The sequence below is a fragment of the Barbus barbus genome, assembly GCF_936440315.1.
Source record: "Barbus barbus genome assembly, chromosome: 20".
Taxonomy (NCBI): Eukaryota; Metazoa; Chordata; class Actinopteri; order Cypriniformes; family Cyprinidae; genus Barbus; species Barbus barbus.
This window is the reverse complement of record NC_136748.1, coordinates 19,283,428-19,297,953: the sequence shown is the minus strand read 5'-3', so window position 1 is coordinate 19,297,953 and position 14,526 is coordinate 19,283,428. Positions and strand designations below refer to the sequence as shown.

At 39.4% G+C, this 14,526-nt stretch overlaps 1 protein-coding gene across 2 annotated transcripts in view; it reads left to right on the top strand.

Annotated features, from left to right (window-relative positions):
• Positions 1-14,526, top strand: part of LOC306886592 (EH domain-binding protein 1-like) — a 143,379-nt gene that overhangs the window by 59,596 nt on the left and 69,257 nt on the right. The window lies entirely within an intron of this gene.

Here is a 14,526-nt window from a genome sequence, read left to right as displayed (position 1 = left end):
ATGTGTAATGAATCTATAAAATATATGGGTTTCACTTTCTGAAATGAGTGACAAACAATATTGACCTTTTTCATGATATTCAAATTTTGAGATGTACCTGTATGTGTATATATATATATATATATATATACACACACACACAGTTGTCAAAAGTTTACATCCCCCTTTCAGAATCTGCAAAATGTTAATTACTTTACCAAAATAAGAGGGATCATTGTTTGTCCTGAACAGTTAAACTGGGGTGAAAACTTTTTGAATTTGAAGATCAGGATAAAGTTAACTTATTTTGTCTTCTGGGAAACATGTAACTGTCTTCTTTAGCCTCTGAAGGGCAGTACTAAATGAGAAAAATTTGATATTTAGGCAAAATAAGAAAAATGTACACGTCTTCATTCTGTTCAAATGTTTTCACCCTCCGGCTCTTAATGCATTTTTTTTCCTTCTTGAGCATTCGTGAGCATTTGAACCTTCTGTAATTTGAGTCCCTCATTTGTCCTCAGTGTGAAAAGATGGATCTCAAAATCATAGTCATTGTTGGAAAGGGTTCAAATACACAAAAATGCTGGAAAACCAAAGAATTTGTGGGACCTGAAGGATTTTTCTGAAGAACAGCAGGCAGTTTAACTGTTCAGAACAAACAAGGGACTCGTGAACAACTATCACTAAACAAAAAAAAAAAAACACAGCTGTGGATCATTCAGGTAAGATCACAGTATTAAGAATCAAGGGGATGTAAACTTTTGAACGGGGTCATTCTTATAAATTCAACTTTTTTTCTCTTGTGGACTATATGTAAACATCTTTTATGTGAAATCTTATTCAGGTCAGTTCTAAAAAAAGATATAAATTAGATATAATTACAGATATTAATTTCATATAAAAAGCATAATTTAAATATACAGTGTCTGTTTGTGTATATACACGTCATATACACGTTTTTTGATATTTAAAAAAAAAGTATTATTTATCTGTATACATTTTTATTTATATATTATTTTGTTGTTACGTATAAGTATCCATCCATCCATCCATCTTCTTCCGCTTATCCGGGGCCGGGTCGCGGGGGCAGCAGTCTAAGCAGAGATGCCCAGACTTCCCTCTCCCTAGACACTTCCTCCAGCTCTTCCGGGGGGACATCGAGGCGTTCCCAGGCCAGCCGGGAGACATAGTCTCTCCAGCGTGTCCTAGGTCTTCCCCGGGGTCTCCTCCCAGTGGGACGCGACCGGAACACCTTCCCAGGAAGGCGTCCAGGAGGCATCCGGAACAGATGCCCGAGCCACCTCAGCTGACCCCTCTCAATGTGAAGGAGCAGCGGCTCTACTCTGAGCTCCTCCCGAGTGACCGAGCTTCTCACCCTATCTCTAAGGGATCGCCCAGCCACCCTGCGGAGAAAGCTCATTTCAGCCGCTCATTTCAGCCGCCTGTATCCGGGATCTTGTCCTTTCGGTCATGACCCAAAGCTCATGACCATAGGTGAGAGTAGGAACGTAGATTGACCGGTAAATTCTTTCTTCACCACGACAGACCGGTACATCGACCGCATTACTGCAGAAGATGCACCGATCCGTCTGTCAATCTCCCGTTCCATCCTTCCCTCACTCGTGAACAAAACCCCAAGATACTTAAACTCCTCCACTTGAGGCAGGAACTCTCCACCAACCTGAAGTGGGCAAACATATATATATGCAGGATATATATATATATATATATACATACATATACATACATACACACACACAAGTGTGTGTGTATATAAGCATAATTTATAATATTTGGATGTTTTTCATTTTTTCCCGCTTATGATTAATTTTTTGTGATATTAACTTTAAGTAACAATACTTTTTCCTCTGCCTTTACTGTAAATGACACCAATTTTCTTAGTTGGTTCAAAAAGGTGGTTTCAGTTGACAAAAAAACACCACCAAGCTCGTTTTTCCTGCTCCCTATTTCACCCTGGTCTAGTTACCCCTCTGAACCTTGGGCCAAGGCTGGGGGAACAAAGTTAAGCCCTGCTTGAGGCCCGATTCCGCTTCTGCGCATGGCCGGCCCGTCCCCTCAGAGAGCCTTGGAGAGGCCACGATACCCCTACTGACAGAGGGGCAGTAAGACCCTAATAGTGCCCTCATAATCTGTGAAACTCTACCAGAATAATCTCCCTCAGCCGGCCCTCTACCGCTGAGTGATGCAGGACAGAACCTGAGAATCTGAGACTCTTTAAGACCTTAAAGCCTCAGGACCGAGAGAGAGAAAGTCTTAGAGCTTTTATCTGTGAAATCTCTCCATTTGATGAAAATATAAATAAAGTGAGGGCTATTTGGGCAGGGAAGGAGAGAGAGAGTTCATCTTCCTCCTCAAAGCATCTGTGAAGGATGTGCTCTAAGAATGTCACAAGCATCAGTGTACTGGCTTTACCTTAAGAAAACTTTGCCCAGGTGTGTGTTTTGGCTCAGTGTACCTATCCTGATCAGATTCTGGGCAAACGTAGAACTTGTTCCCCATCCAGAAAGTTTTGGACGGACCTCATTTACCTCTTAAATGGTCTCTGCGTCCCCATCATCGGATCTGTAGCAGTTCACAGCACGGCAGTTAGCATTTCACTGCTTAGAGAGTCCTCGAGCCATCGGGCCAGGTGTGTGTGAGTGTTTTGAGCCTGTTACTGTAATACCACTATCATTATCCTCCTCTCCTGCGTGTGTGTATGTGTGTGAGCTCAGTTCATGAGTTAAGCACTTGAAGAGCTCTCCAATACCCACGTTGACTTGCTACACACAGGCTACAAAGCTCTCGGTAATCTTCCTGTTGTAAGTCCTTAGTTTTATCTGCCAGGGATTACACTTCTGGCTTCAGAGAAAGAGAGAGGGAGCACGAGAGGGAGAGAATGAGAAAAAAGGCTGCAGAGAAATGAAAACAAATCTTTAGTGTAATCTCTAGAAAGAATACCTTTTTGAGTGGGGAAGTTGGCCGGCCACAGATTGGCCAAATCGCCTTATTCTGCATGTTTGATGTGAACGAGGCAGGTGTGTGTGCGTTTGATGATCGTATTTGTATGAGAGTGAGTTTGTGTGTGTTCGTTTGTGTACACGAGGATCAGGAGTGTGTGTGTGAGCTGATGAGGCCTGTGTGTGTGTGTGTGAGTGAGAGGTTTTAAGGCCGAGGGCAGTTTGAATGACATGGTGGAGATGGAAAGAGTAATTTTAGATTAATCTTCTCCTGGTCTCTCCTCTCCTGAAGGTGTGTGGCCTTAAACCCATTTCAACTGGGAGAACCTTTTACCCACAGTCCTCTGCATATCACCCAACACTGATCAATAACGGCCCCTGATTACTGGCCCCCACTGCCTTTCAACCTTTGCCTTTCAACCTCTAAAACCATCACACACACCCAAACACACACATACATTATATCCCTTATTTTAGTGTTGACGGAATGTGGAGCTCTTAAAGTGGCCAAACTTGACACTGTCATTTATTTATTTTAAGTCAAATCATAATGTCAAGGTTAGTTTAGCATCATAATTTAGTTTTAAATTACTATTTTTCAACTTTTCTCTGAGCTGTAGACTCCCTTTTACTGTACCTTTACAACTTTTACATGTAAAAGACCCCCTGTTGTATTTGGCTTAACCTTGGCACACTGTTGTTCATCAGGATGGATGAATATGGAATATGTATGTGCTATATGTATGTGTGTGTATGTGTGTATATATATATATATATATATATATATAGGTCCTTTTAAAAAAATTAGCATATTGTGATAAAGTTCATTATTTTCTGTAATGTAACTGATAAACATTAGACTTTCATATATTTTAGATTCATTACAACACAACTGAAGTAGTTCAAGCCTTTTATTGTTTTAATATTGATGATTTTGGCATACAGCTCATGAAAACCCAAAATTCCTATCTCAAAAAATTAGCGTATTTCATCCGACCAATAAAAGAAAAGTGTTTTTAATAAAAAAAAAAAAAGTCAACCTTCAAATAATTATGTTCATTTATGCACTCAATACTTGGTCGGGAATCCTTTTGCAGAAATGACTGCTTCAATGCGGCGTGGCATGGAGGCAATCAGCCTGTGGCACTGCTGAGGTGTTATGGAGGCCCAGGATGCTTCGATAGCGGCCTTAAGCTCATCCAGAGTGTTGGGTCTTGCGTCTCTCAACTTTCTCTTCACAATATCCCACAGATTCTCTATGGGGTTCAGGTCAGGAGAGTTGGCAGGCCAATTGAGCACAGTAATACCATGGTCAGTAAACCATTTACCAGTGGTTTTGGCACTGTGAGCAGGTGCCAGGTCGTGCTGAAAAATGAAATCATCTCCATAAAGCTTTTCAGCAGATGGAAGCATGAAGTGCTCCAAAATCTCCTGATAGCTAGCTGCATTGACCCTGCCCTTGATAAAACACAGTGGACCAACACCAGCAGCTGACATGGCACCCCAGACCATCACTGACTGTGGGTACTTGACACTGGACTTCAGGCATTTTGGCGTTTTCCTCTCCCCAGTCTTCCTCCAGACTCTGGCACCTTGATTTCCGAATGACATGCAAAATTTGCTTTCATCCGAAAAAAGTACTTTGGACCACTGAGCAACAGTCCAGTGCTGCTTCTCTGTTCAAAAGTGGCTTGACCTGGGGAATGCGGCACCTGTAGCCCATTTCCTGCACACGCCTGTACACGGTGGCTCTGGATGTTTCTACTCCAGACTCAGTCCACTGCTTCCGCAGGTCCCCCAAGGTCTGGAATCGGTCCTTCGCCACAATCTTCCTCAGGGTCCGGTCACCTCTTCTCGTTGTGCTGCGTTTTCTGCCACACTTTTTCCTTCCCACAGACTTCCCACTGAGGTGCCTTGATACAGCACTCTGGGAACAGCCTATTCGTTCAGAAATTTCTTTCTGTGTCTTACCCTCTTGCTTGAGGGTGTCAATGATGGCCTTCTGGACAGCAGTCAGGTCGGCAGTCTTACCCATGATTGCGGTTTTGAGTAATGAACCAGGCTGGGAGTTTTTAAAAGCCTCAGGAATCTTTTGCAGGTGTTTAGAGTTAATTAGTTGATTCAGATGATTAGGTTAATAGCTCGTTTAGAGAACCTTTTCATGATATGCTAATTTTTTGAAATAGGAATTTTGGGTTTTCATGAGCTGTATGCCAAAATCATCAGTATTAAAACAATAAAAGGCTTGAACTACTTCAGTTGTGTTGTAATGAATCTAAAATATATGAAAGTCTAATGTTTATCAGTACATTACAGAAAATAATGAACTTTATCACAATATGCAATTTTTTTGAAAAGGACCTGTATATGTATGTGTGTATACGTGTGTGTGTGTGTATGTGTGTATATATATATATATATATATATATATATATATATATATATATATATATATATATATATATATATATATATATATATATATATATATATAATTAATAAATATATATAATTTATATACAGTGGTGTGAAAAAGTGTTGGCCCCCTTCCTGATTTTTTTGCATGTTTGTCGCACTTTAAAGTTTCAGATCATCAAACAGATTTAAATATTAATCAAAGATAACACAAGTAAACACAACATGCAGTTTTTGAATGAGGTTTTTTATTATGAAAGGAAAACTAAATCCAAACCCACATGGCCCTGTATGAAGAAGTGCTTGCCCCCTAAACCTAATAACTGGTTGAGCCGACCTTAGCAGCAACAACTCCAATCAAGCGTTTGCGATAACTTGCAATGAGCGCTGTGGAGGAATTTTGGCCCACTCATCTTGGCAGAATTGTTGTAATTCAGCCACATTGGAGGGTTTTCGAGCATGAACCGCCTTTTTAAGGTCGTGCCACAGCATCTCAATAGGATTCAGGTCAGGACTTTGACTAGGCCTCTCCAAAGTCTTAATTTTGTTTTTCTTCAGCCATTCAGAGGCTGAGAATCATCTGAGAATCATCATTTGGATCATTGTCCTGCTGCAGAACCCAAGTTCGCTTCAGCTTTAGGTCACGAACAGATGGCCGGACATTGTCCTTCAGGATTTTTGGTAGACAGCTGAATTCATGGTTCCATTTATCACAGCAAGTCTTCCAGGTCCTGAAGCAGCAAAACAGCCCCAGACCATCACACTACCACCACCATATTTTACTGTTGGTATGATGTACTTTTTCTGAAATGCTGTGTTACTTTTACGCCAGATGTAATGGGACACACACCTTCCAAAAAGTTCAACTTATGTCTTGTCAGTCCACAGAGTATTTTCCCAAAAGTCTTGGGGATCATCAAGATGTTTTCTGGCAAAACTGAGACAAGCCTTTGTTCTTTTTGCTCAGCAGCGGTTTTCGTCTTGCAACTCTGCCATGCAGGCCATTTTTGCCCAGTCTCTTTCTTATGGTGGAGTCATGAACACTGACCTTAACTGAGGCAAGTGAGGCCTGCAGTTCTTTAGATGTTCTTGTGGGGTCTTTTGTGACCTCTTGGATGAGTCGTCGCTGCGCTCTTGGGGTAATTTTGGTCGGCCGGCCACTCCTGGGAAGGTTCACCACTGTTCCATGTTTTCGCCATTTGTGGATAATGGCTCTCACTGTGGTTCGCTGGAGTCCCAAAGCTTTAGAAATGGCTTTATAACCTTTATAAACACTTTTTGGATTTGTGGGTTTGGATTTTGTTAAAACCCTTAAAAAAACTGCATGTTGTGTTTACTTGTGTTATCTTTGATTAATATTTAAATTTGTTTAATGATCTGAAACATTAAAGTGTGACAAACATGCAAAGAAACTAAAAGGAAGGGGGCCAACACTTTTTCACACCACTGTATGTGTATGTGTATGTGTATGTATATATATGTATATGTATATGTATGTGTGTATATATATATATATATATATATATATATATATATATATATATATATATATATATATATATATATACATATATATATATATATATATATATATATATATATACATATATATATATATATATATATACACATATATATATATATATACACATATATATATATATATATATATATATATATACACATATATATATATATATATATATATATATACACATATATATATATATATATATATATATATATATATATATATATATATATATATATATATATATATATATATATATATATATATATATATATATACACACACACACATATACACACACACACATATGTATCATGCATGTACAGTATACTGTATATACACTCACTGGCCACTTTATTAGGTACACCTGTTCAATTGCTTGGTAACACAGATTGCTAATCTGCCAATCACATGGCAGCAACTCAATACATTTAGGCATGTAGATGTAATGAAGACGACTTGCTGAAGTTCAAACCGAGCATCAGAATGGGGAAGAAAGGGGATTTAAGTGACTTTGAACGTGGAACGGTTGTTGGTGCCAGACGGGCTGGTCTGAGTATTTCAAAAACTGCTGATCAACTGGGATTTTCATGCACAACCATCTCTAGGGTTTACAGAGAATTGTCAGAAAAAGAGAAAATATCCAGTGAGCGGCAGTTGTGTGGACGAATATGCCTTGATGTCAGAGGAGAATGGGCAGACTGAAAGAGATGATAGAAAGGCAACAGTAACTCAAATAACCACTCGTTACAACCAAGGTATGAAGAATACCATCTCTGAACGTCGAACCCTGAAGCAGATGGGCTACAGCAGCAGAAGACCACACCGGGTGCCGCTCCTGTCAGCTAAGAACAGGAAACAGAGGCTACAATTCGCACAGACTCACCAAAATTGGACAATAGAAGATTGGAAAAAGGTTGCCTGGTCTGATGAGTCTCGATTTCTGCTGCGACATTCAGATGGTAGGGTCAGAATTTGGCTGAAAGAACATGAAAGCATGGATCCATCCTGCCTTGTCTCAACAGTTCAGGCTGGTGGCGGTGTAATGGTGTGGGGGATATTTTCTTGGCACACTTTGGGCCCTTTAGTACCAATTGAGCATCGTTTGGCGCGGTGGATGGTGATGGAGCAGTGGATAAGACACTCTTGGTGTGAGAGACCCAGGTTCGAATCCACTGTGAGACACCAATGTGTCCCTGAGCAAGACACTTAACCCCCTAGTTGCTCCAGAGGCGTGCGACCTCTGACATATATAGCAATTGTAAGTCGCTTTGGATAAAAGCGTCAGCTAAATGAATAAATGTAAATGTAAACGCCACAGCCTACCTGAGTATTGTTGCTGACCATGTCCATCCCTTTATGACTACGGTGTACCCATCTTCTGATGGCTACTTCCAGCAGGATAATGCACCATGTCACAAAGCTCAAATCATCTCAGACTGGTTTCTTGAACATGACAATGAGTTCACTTTACTCAAATGCCCTCCACAGTCACCAGATCTCAATCCAATCCAGCTTACAGACCCCAAATGTTAGTGGTAGTGATTGTTAACGAATTTATGGTTCACAAAACACAAAAAGAATCTTGGTAACCAAACATTCATTGCATGAACAAAACAACACAAACTTCATAATATTTTCTTTAGTTTTCTACAGAAAAAAAAAAAAAAAAAGGTTATACAGGTGTGAAACAACAAAAGCTTGAGTAAATCATAAATAGTCTTGGCTACATTACACACCCATTTTTTTTTTCCTCATAAACAAGCCTATAAAAAAGTGAAGGCATTCATTACTATTATTTTAATTGATTTTTCAAAATCCCCCTGGTTCCCCCAACCTGTGGTTGTGAATCAATTCATATAATGTGAAGAAAACATGGCATTTGTCAGAGAGTTTATGGTTCTGTTGCTGGTTGCGTTTTTGTGTCTTTCATTATCTTAAGTGTGCGTCTCATCTCATCTCTCATGCGTGATGCCGTTTGATGGTGTGAAACATGCCACAGTAAAAGCCTTCCTTCCCGACTCCATCGATCCCGCTTCACACTCCGGCCGACGTATTGACGTAGGCGTGTTTTGATCAAGCCCTCGTTCAGATAGGGGTGACTTTGTAATTATATTCTTTTTAATTGCTTTCGCTTATCAGGGCTCTCATCTGCCAACGAGACCGTACCGCCTCGGACAACGATCTGACGGCGGAGCACACCTGATGTTTCCCTCTCTTCCTCTCCTCATTCCTCTCTCCCTCCTTCTTCTTCTCGCAGTATTACTGCCGCTTTGCTCTTAATGAGTTTCCGTGTGAATTGCGGATTCATTGATAAATGACAGCTTTATCAGAGCAGATCGCTGAACTTCGCCTCCTGTAATTTGTTTGTAGAGGAGTGTTGTCTAAAGCAGATTAACGCTGTATAGATTTTGTTTTTCCTGCTCTACACACCCTCTCATCCCTGCTTTAACTAACAACGCCGCTTTAACACTAAAAAAAGTATTTTGTATGTTTGTTTGCCTTTATCTCTCATGTCTACATTCGCCTCAATAAATCACATGTTTTTTAGGGTTTTTGTGTGGCGGTAATTTGAAGGTTGTTGTTAAATTCGGTGTGCTTTGCCAGAAATGTTTGCATGTTGATGATGTTTTGATGATTTGAGTCTTTCGGTATGTTTCGTGAATGCCTGCCTCCCTCCATCAGAGAGCTAACAGCGTGCCAGTCGCCTTTTTTGCTTTTCAATACAGTTTTTTTTGTGTGCGCGTGTGCAGGCATCAGTAGATAAAGCTCATTTACACAGTTCAGAGTTTTGGGCTATGCCTCTTCGGTAGTGTTTTCACCGCCTCTAACGTTAGATTACACCACATTACACATGTATAGCACACGAGCGCGTGCGGGAGATTTGCTCTCGCTCGTATCCTCCCAAATTTCCTTATGTTTTAGCGAGTGCTGTTGTGTTTAAATTTTTAAAGCCGTGTAGCTTAGCATGGGAAATAGGGCCCGGAAATGTGATTTAGTCATGCTCGCATATTTTGCGTTTTTGTACAAGGCACAAAAAACTCCCCCTCAGCCTCAAGCTTAGGCAAATGAACTTCGCTCGTTTCTGTAAGAAAACTTAAGTTTGTAATGAGAAATTAATATGAAAGTGTGGTCGTTTGAGCAGAGGTGAAAACATCTTTCTTTGTCTTTAAGGAAGCAAAAGATATGAATACTTTTAAAGTTACAATGTTTTAATTTTTTTGCTAAATTCATACATTTCTGATCTGGAAGATTGTATTATGTTGACAATTTCCTGAATCCTTCCATTTATTGATCTTTGTCAGATAGCACAATCTCTTCCACTTCAAAACGTTGCATATTGGAGAGGCCGCTGCTTTGTGATTGAATTTCCATGCGGGCTTCAGTGTTTGCAGTTTTAAAATGACTCTGTTTAATTATAATTGTAATTTGATATTACTTCATGCGTTTCTGTGGCATCATGTTCCATACAAGTTCTCATTTTTATAATTGAGCTTTTGATTTGGTTCAAAGGTATTCAAAGAATCATCCACAATTGAATGTCCAAGATAATCAGAAACATAAGTAAAGAGATGAGAGACGAGAGACAGAGACGCACATTTAGGGACAATGTAGTTATTAGATTTAAGGTTCAATTGAATAATTGAAAAGCTATTACAGGAAACAAACACATTGGTACAGTAAATAATTATTGGAGCGCCACTTGACGAATCAAACGACAGTCCCAAATCTGAACTGATGCAGTGGGTTAACTCTCTAAGACCATAATATGCTGTGTTTAAGAGAGTTATGAGAGTGCTGACCTTGTGAATGTGCACACACACACACCATAGAAAGATGTTGCCACAGGCATCTTAAGTGGATTACAACTTTTAAAGAGTATGTGTGTGTGATTCAAAGCTTCCGCTGTTTTGGTACCTTTTTGTTTGCGAGTGTGTGATCGCATCAGTTTAATGAACTTTTTTCTCCTTGCATTTCTGTTGAATTCCACAGAATATATTTTGGCCCTAGAGGTCTCTAGGTTAAAATGTTTAGTGTGATGAAAATATAATTTTTAAGAGCATATTAATGGAATGTGCAATGAATGACAGTCGATTTAAAAGTTTTTTTTTTTTGCTGGATCACACTCTCAGATCATCAGCTTTAAGCAATAAGACTGCCATTCTGATCACATGACATCTCCTAGTTCCTCTGCCAAACTCTTTCTCCCATCTTCTCTCTCACCCTTCATCTTTCCTCGTCTCATTCAACACAGATTAAGTTTTCCCCCTCCTCATCTCTTTTTACCTTCTCCTCCCTCCTCGCCCCTGTCCTCCACCATGTGTCAGGTGTGTGTGTACATTTGCTGCCATCATGAATAATGAATATCTTTTCTGTTTCTGTCTTATTTTTGGCAGATGTTGACACTTTTTTTTTTGCTGTTTTGTTTTTTCCTTCCTTTTTGTGTGTGTGTGTTGGATAGTGATGAATGCAGCTTCATTTTAATATGTTCTGTTTGTGGGAAGAAACGGCACTGTAATCCTGTCCTCCAGCACAGAAACACGCCGCTGCCAATCGTTTATTTTTCTCCTCCTATCCCCACACCCCCTCCCCCCGCGACCGCTGCTCAGGGCAAGACAGCGCAGCGTTTGATAAGTACACGCGCTCTATGTGACACCAGAAATTCCTGTCAGTGTTGTTTCAGTAGATACATGAAGTTTAGTAAGAACCTGCACTCTCGAGCATGTGAATGAAGAAGAACTTTTACGCGGTTTCCAGATAACTGTTTTTTGTTCAGTTTGAACAATGAAGTACTGCATCATCATCTCACCGAAATCACTGTTATTTTGTGAATGCACAAGATACAATATTTCACTATTATTATTATTATTATTTATGCCATTGGATTTAACCATTAATGTTTTTTAAAAAAACCAATGGAATGATAATTTTTTTTAATCAGTTTGTAATTAGAGAGAAGTTCTGATGTTTTGTTGTGGAAGAGCTCAGTGATTGACAGAAGTGTTCAGTAGTTTACACCTGAACCCTGTATTTTACAGTGAAACAGTTCAGCAGTTTATATTTGAACAGTATAGTTTAGATTAGATCAGTTTACATTCGAAATAATTAAGCACTTTACAATGTTTATTTAAACAATTCAGTAGTTTATATTTGAAAAGTGGTCAGTTAAAAAAATCAAGCAGTTTTTTAAAACCATTTACAACTGTACAGTTCAGCAGTTTGTTTAAACAACAATTTAGTTTAATTCAGTAATTAATATACAAACAGTATAGTTTACAGTCAAACAATTCAGCACTTTTGAAACAGTTTACAATAGTACAGTTCAGCTGTTGATTTTTAAAAAGAACAGTTCAGTTTATATATTAAGCAGTTTATATTTGAACAACAGGGTTTAAAAGAACCGTTTTGAAGTTTATATTTAAAATGTTTTTTGAAACATTTCAACCGTTTATAACTGAAACATTCAGTTTTCAGTTTAATACATTTACAATGAGTCATTTGTTTTTATTTTTATCAGTTTGCGTTTGCAATGCAACAGTTCAGTATATCTGAATACAACAGTTCAGCAGTCATATATTTGAACATCACAGTTTACAGAGGAACATTTCAGTAGTTTTCAGTGAATACTTCAGCACATGTGGCATTTTAGCAAATTGAACAGTGAGACTTCAGTGTTTTTTAATGGGTCATTTCAGTCATTTACAGTAAAACAGGTAGACACTTTAGAATCAACCCACCTCACAGAGGTGGAGGATGAATTCAACAACGGCCATGGTTCCTGGGAGTTAAAACGTGTCTTGGTGTGTCAGTGTTACTGTTTTCCTCCCGCCACAAAGGTGCCACAGGGTACTGTTAGCCTAAAGAGCCAAGTGCTCCTAAACGGCTGTTGTCTTCTAATTGCTTTAATAGCACCTGGCCGGTAATCCCAGGTAATTATTGAGCTGAAATTAGACAGCTACTTCAAACATCTCTTAAAAGGAGCAAAGACTGCCTCAGGAACTTACAGCTCTCTTATCATGCATGCCGGAAAAGTGACATGGAAAAGTGGTTGTGGGTTTGTATTCGTGTGGAGCGTAACGTGTTCTTCCCCACCCCCATGTAGCATGTGAGCGTATGCAGGGAATACTTGTGTAGTCCGTTCAGTTCATCACACTTAGTTTCTGCTCTGTGTGAATCACTGTTGTTGATCTCTGATTGAATACGAGACCCTTTAATAAGGGGAACAGGCTTTTTTATAATTAAATGATTAAAGCAAGACACTTGAATTCTAGTTTGAGGTCACTTAACAGAAAAGGGTCAAAAGAAGAATGAAACAAAATGAGATTCTACATTTAAATATGAATGTTCGTGACTGTAAAACACATTTCATAACATTATACAGCTATTGTCCTTCATTGTTGGGTGTTGACTGTTGTGGCAGCATCTTGAGCATTGTTATTAGTCTGTTTGTGTGTGCATGTGTCTGTCTAGAGCAGAAAAGCTCTCGGAGCCCCAAGGGCCCCTCACTTGACTTTTCCCTCCTGCTCTTTCAAGACAACCTTAACCTTTCAAATTTTGCAGACAGACGTATAAACGCACAAATAACACACTTGCCCTCAGTGGCATTCGTTCGGATCTTAGCATTTAATTATGATAATCTAAGAGGCAAGCATTCAAAGAATTTAAAGGAAGTTACAGCTTTGGCGTCTAGCCAATCTACTCAAACCACACATTTAGGATGTCACGCTTCCCTTTATAATTTCATTGTTCTTTTTTTAGTTTTTGAGTTTTGGTCTGTGATTTACATAAGTCTGCTCTGGGTCCCTCACAAACATTTTTTTTTAGGTCTGCGTGTCCTTGAATCCTCCTGCAGTAGAAGATTCTGTCCAAAAGGAGGCGTTGTTAAGCTGCCGTATAAGCGTGAAATGTTGGCCAGCTGATGTATAGCACTCTTATCAGGGGAAAAGCAGCGTCTCTCTTCCTATGCACACACAGATCCATACAGATACCTGTCCTATGATAATGTATTTCTGCAGGATGAGCACTCTTTTATAACATGTTAGATTTGTATTTAGATGTGGAATCTATCAGGGCTGCATTCATCAGATAGCTGCAAGTTTTGTCTCAGGCTATTTGATTATTGTTATTAAAAAGTTATTGTGAGGGGGGGGGGTGTGAGCGCATGCACCGCAGAATATGAATTCTGAGTGATACCATATCCGTAACGCGCCGGCTCTGTTTTTAACGGGATTATGTCCGAAAGTGGCCAGACTCCCGGTGCGAAGGGGTTCTGCTGCTTTGTGTTCCTGGATTTGCGGGATTAGAATTCTCGTTCCTCCGTTTAGTTGGACTCTTAATCCAGACTGATACAGCTTCAAAGGCTGGTCTTTATTAATCATGTGTTTACATTATCCATGGTCATACACTCCTTACAGACCAAAGCTCTCATTAGAACAAGCATGTAAGTCTTTTGTGTGTATTTTTCTGTGTGTGTGTGTGTGTGTTTGTTCAAATTAGAAAGAGGGTTTCAATAGAGGCGACTTTTAACAAAGCTGAGTTTACAAAGCTAATTGGAGAGAGATGGGTTGGATCTGATGTTCTTGATTGGAATTTAAGGCCTTTTGAAGAAAAGAGGGACAGTAAGAGGGTTGTATGTGGGTG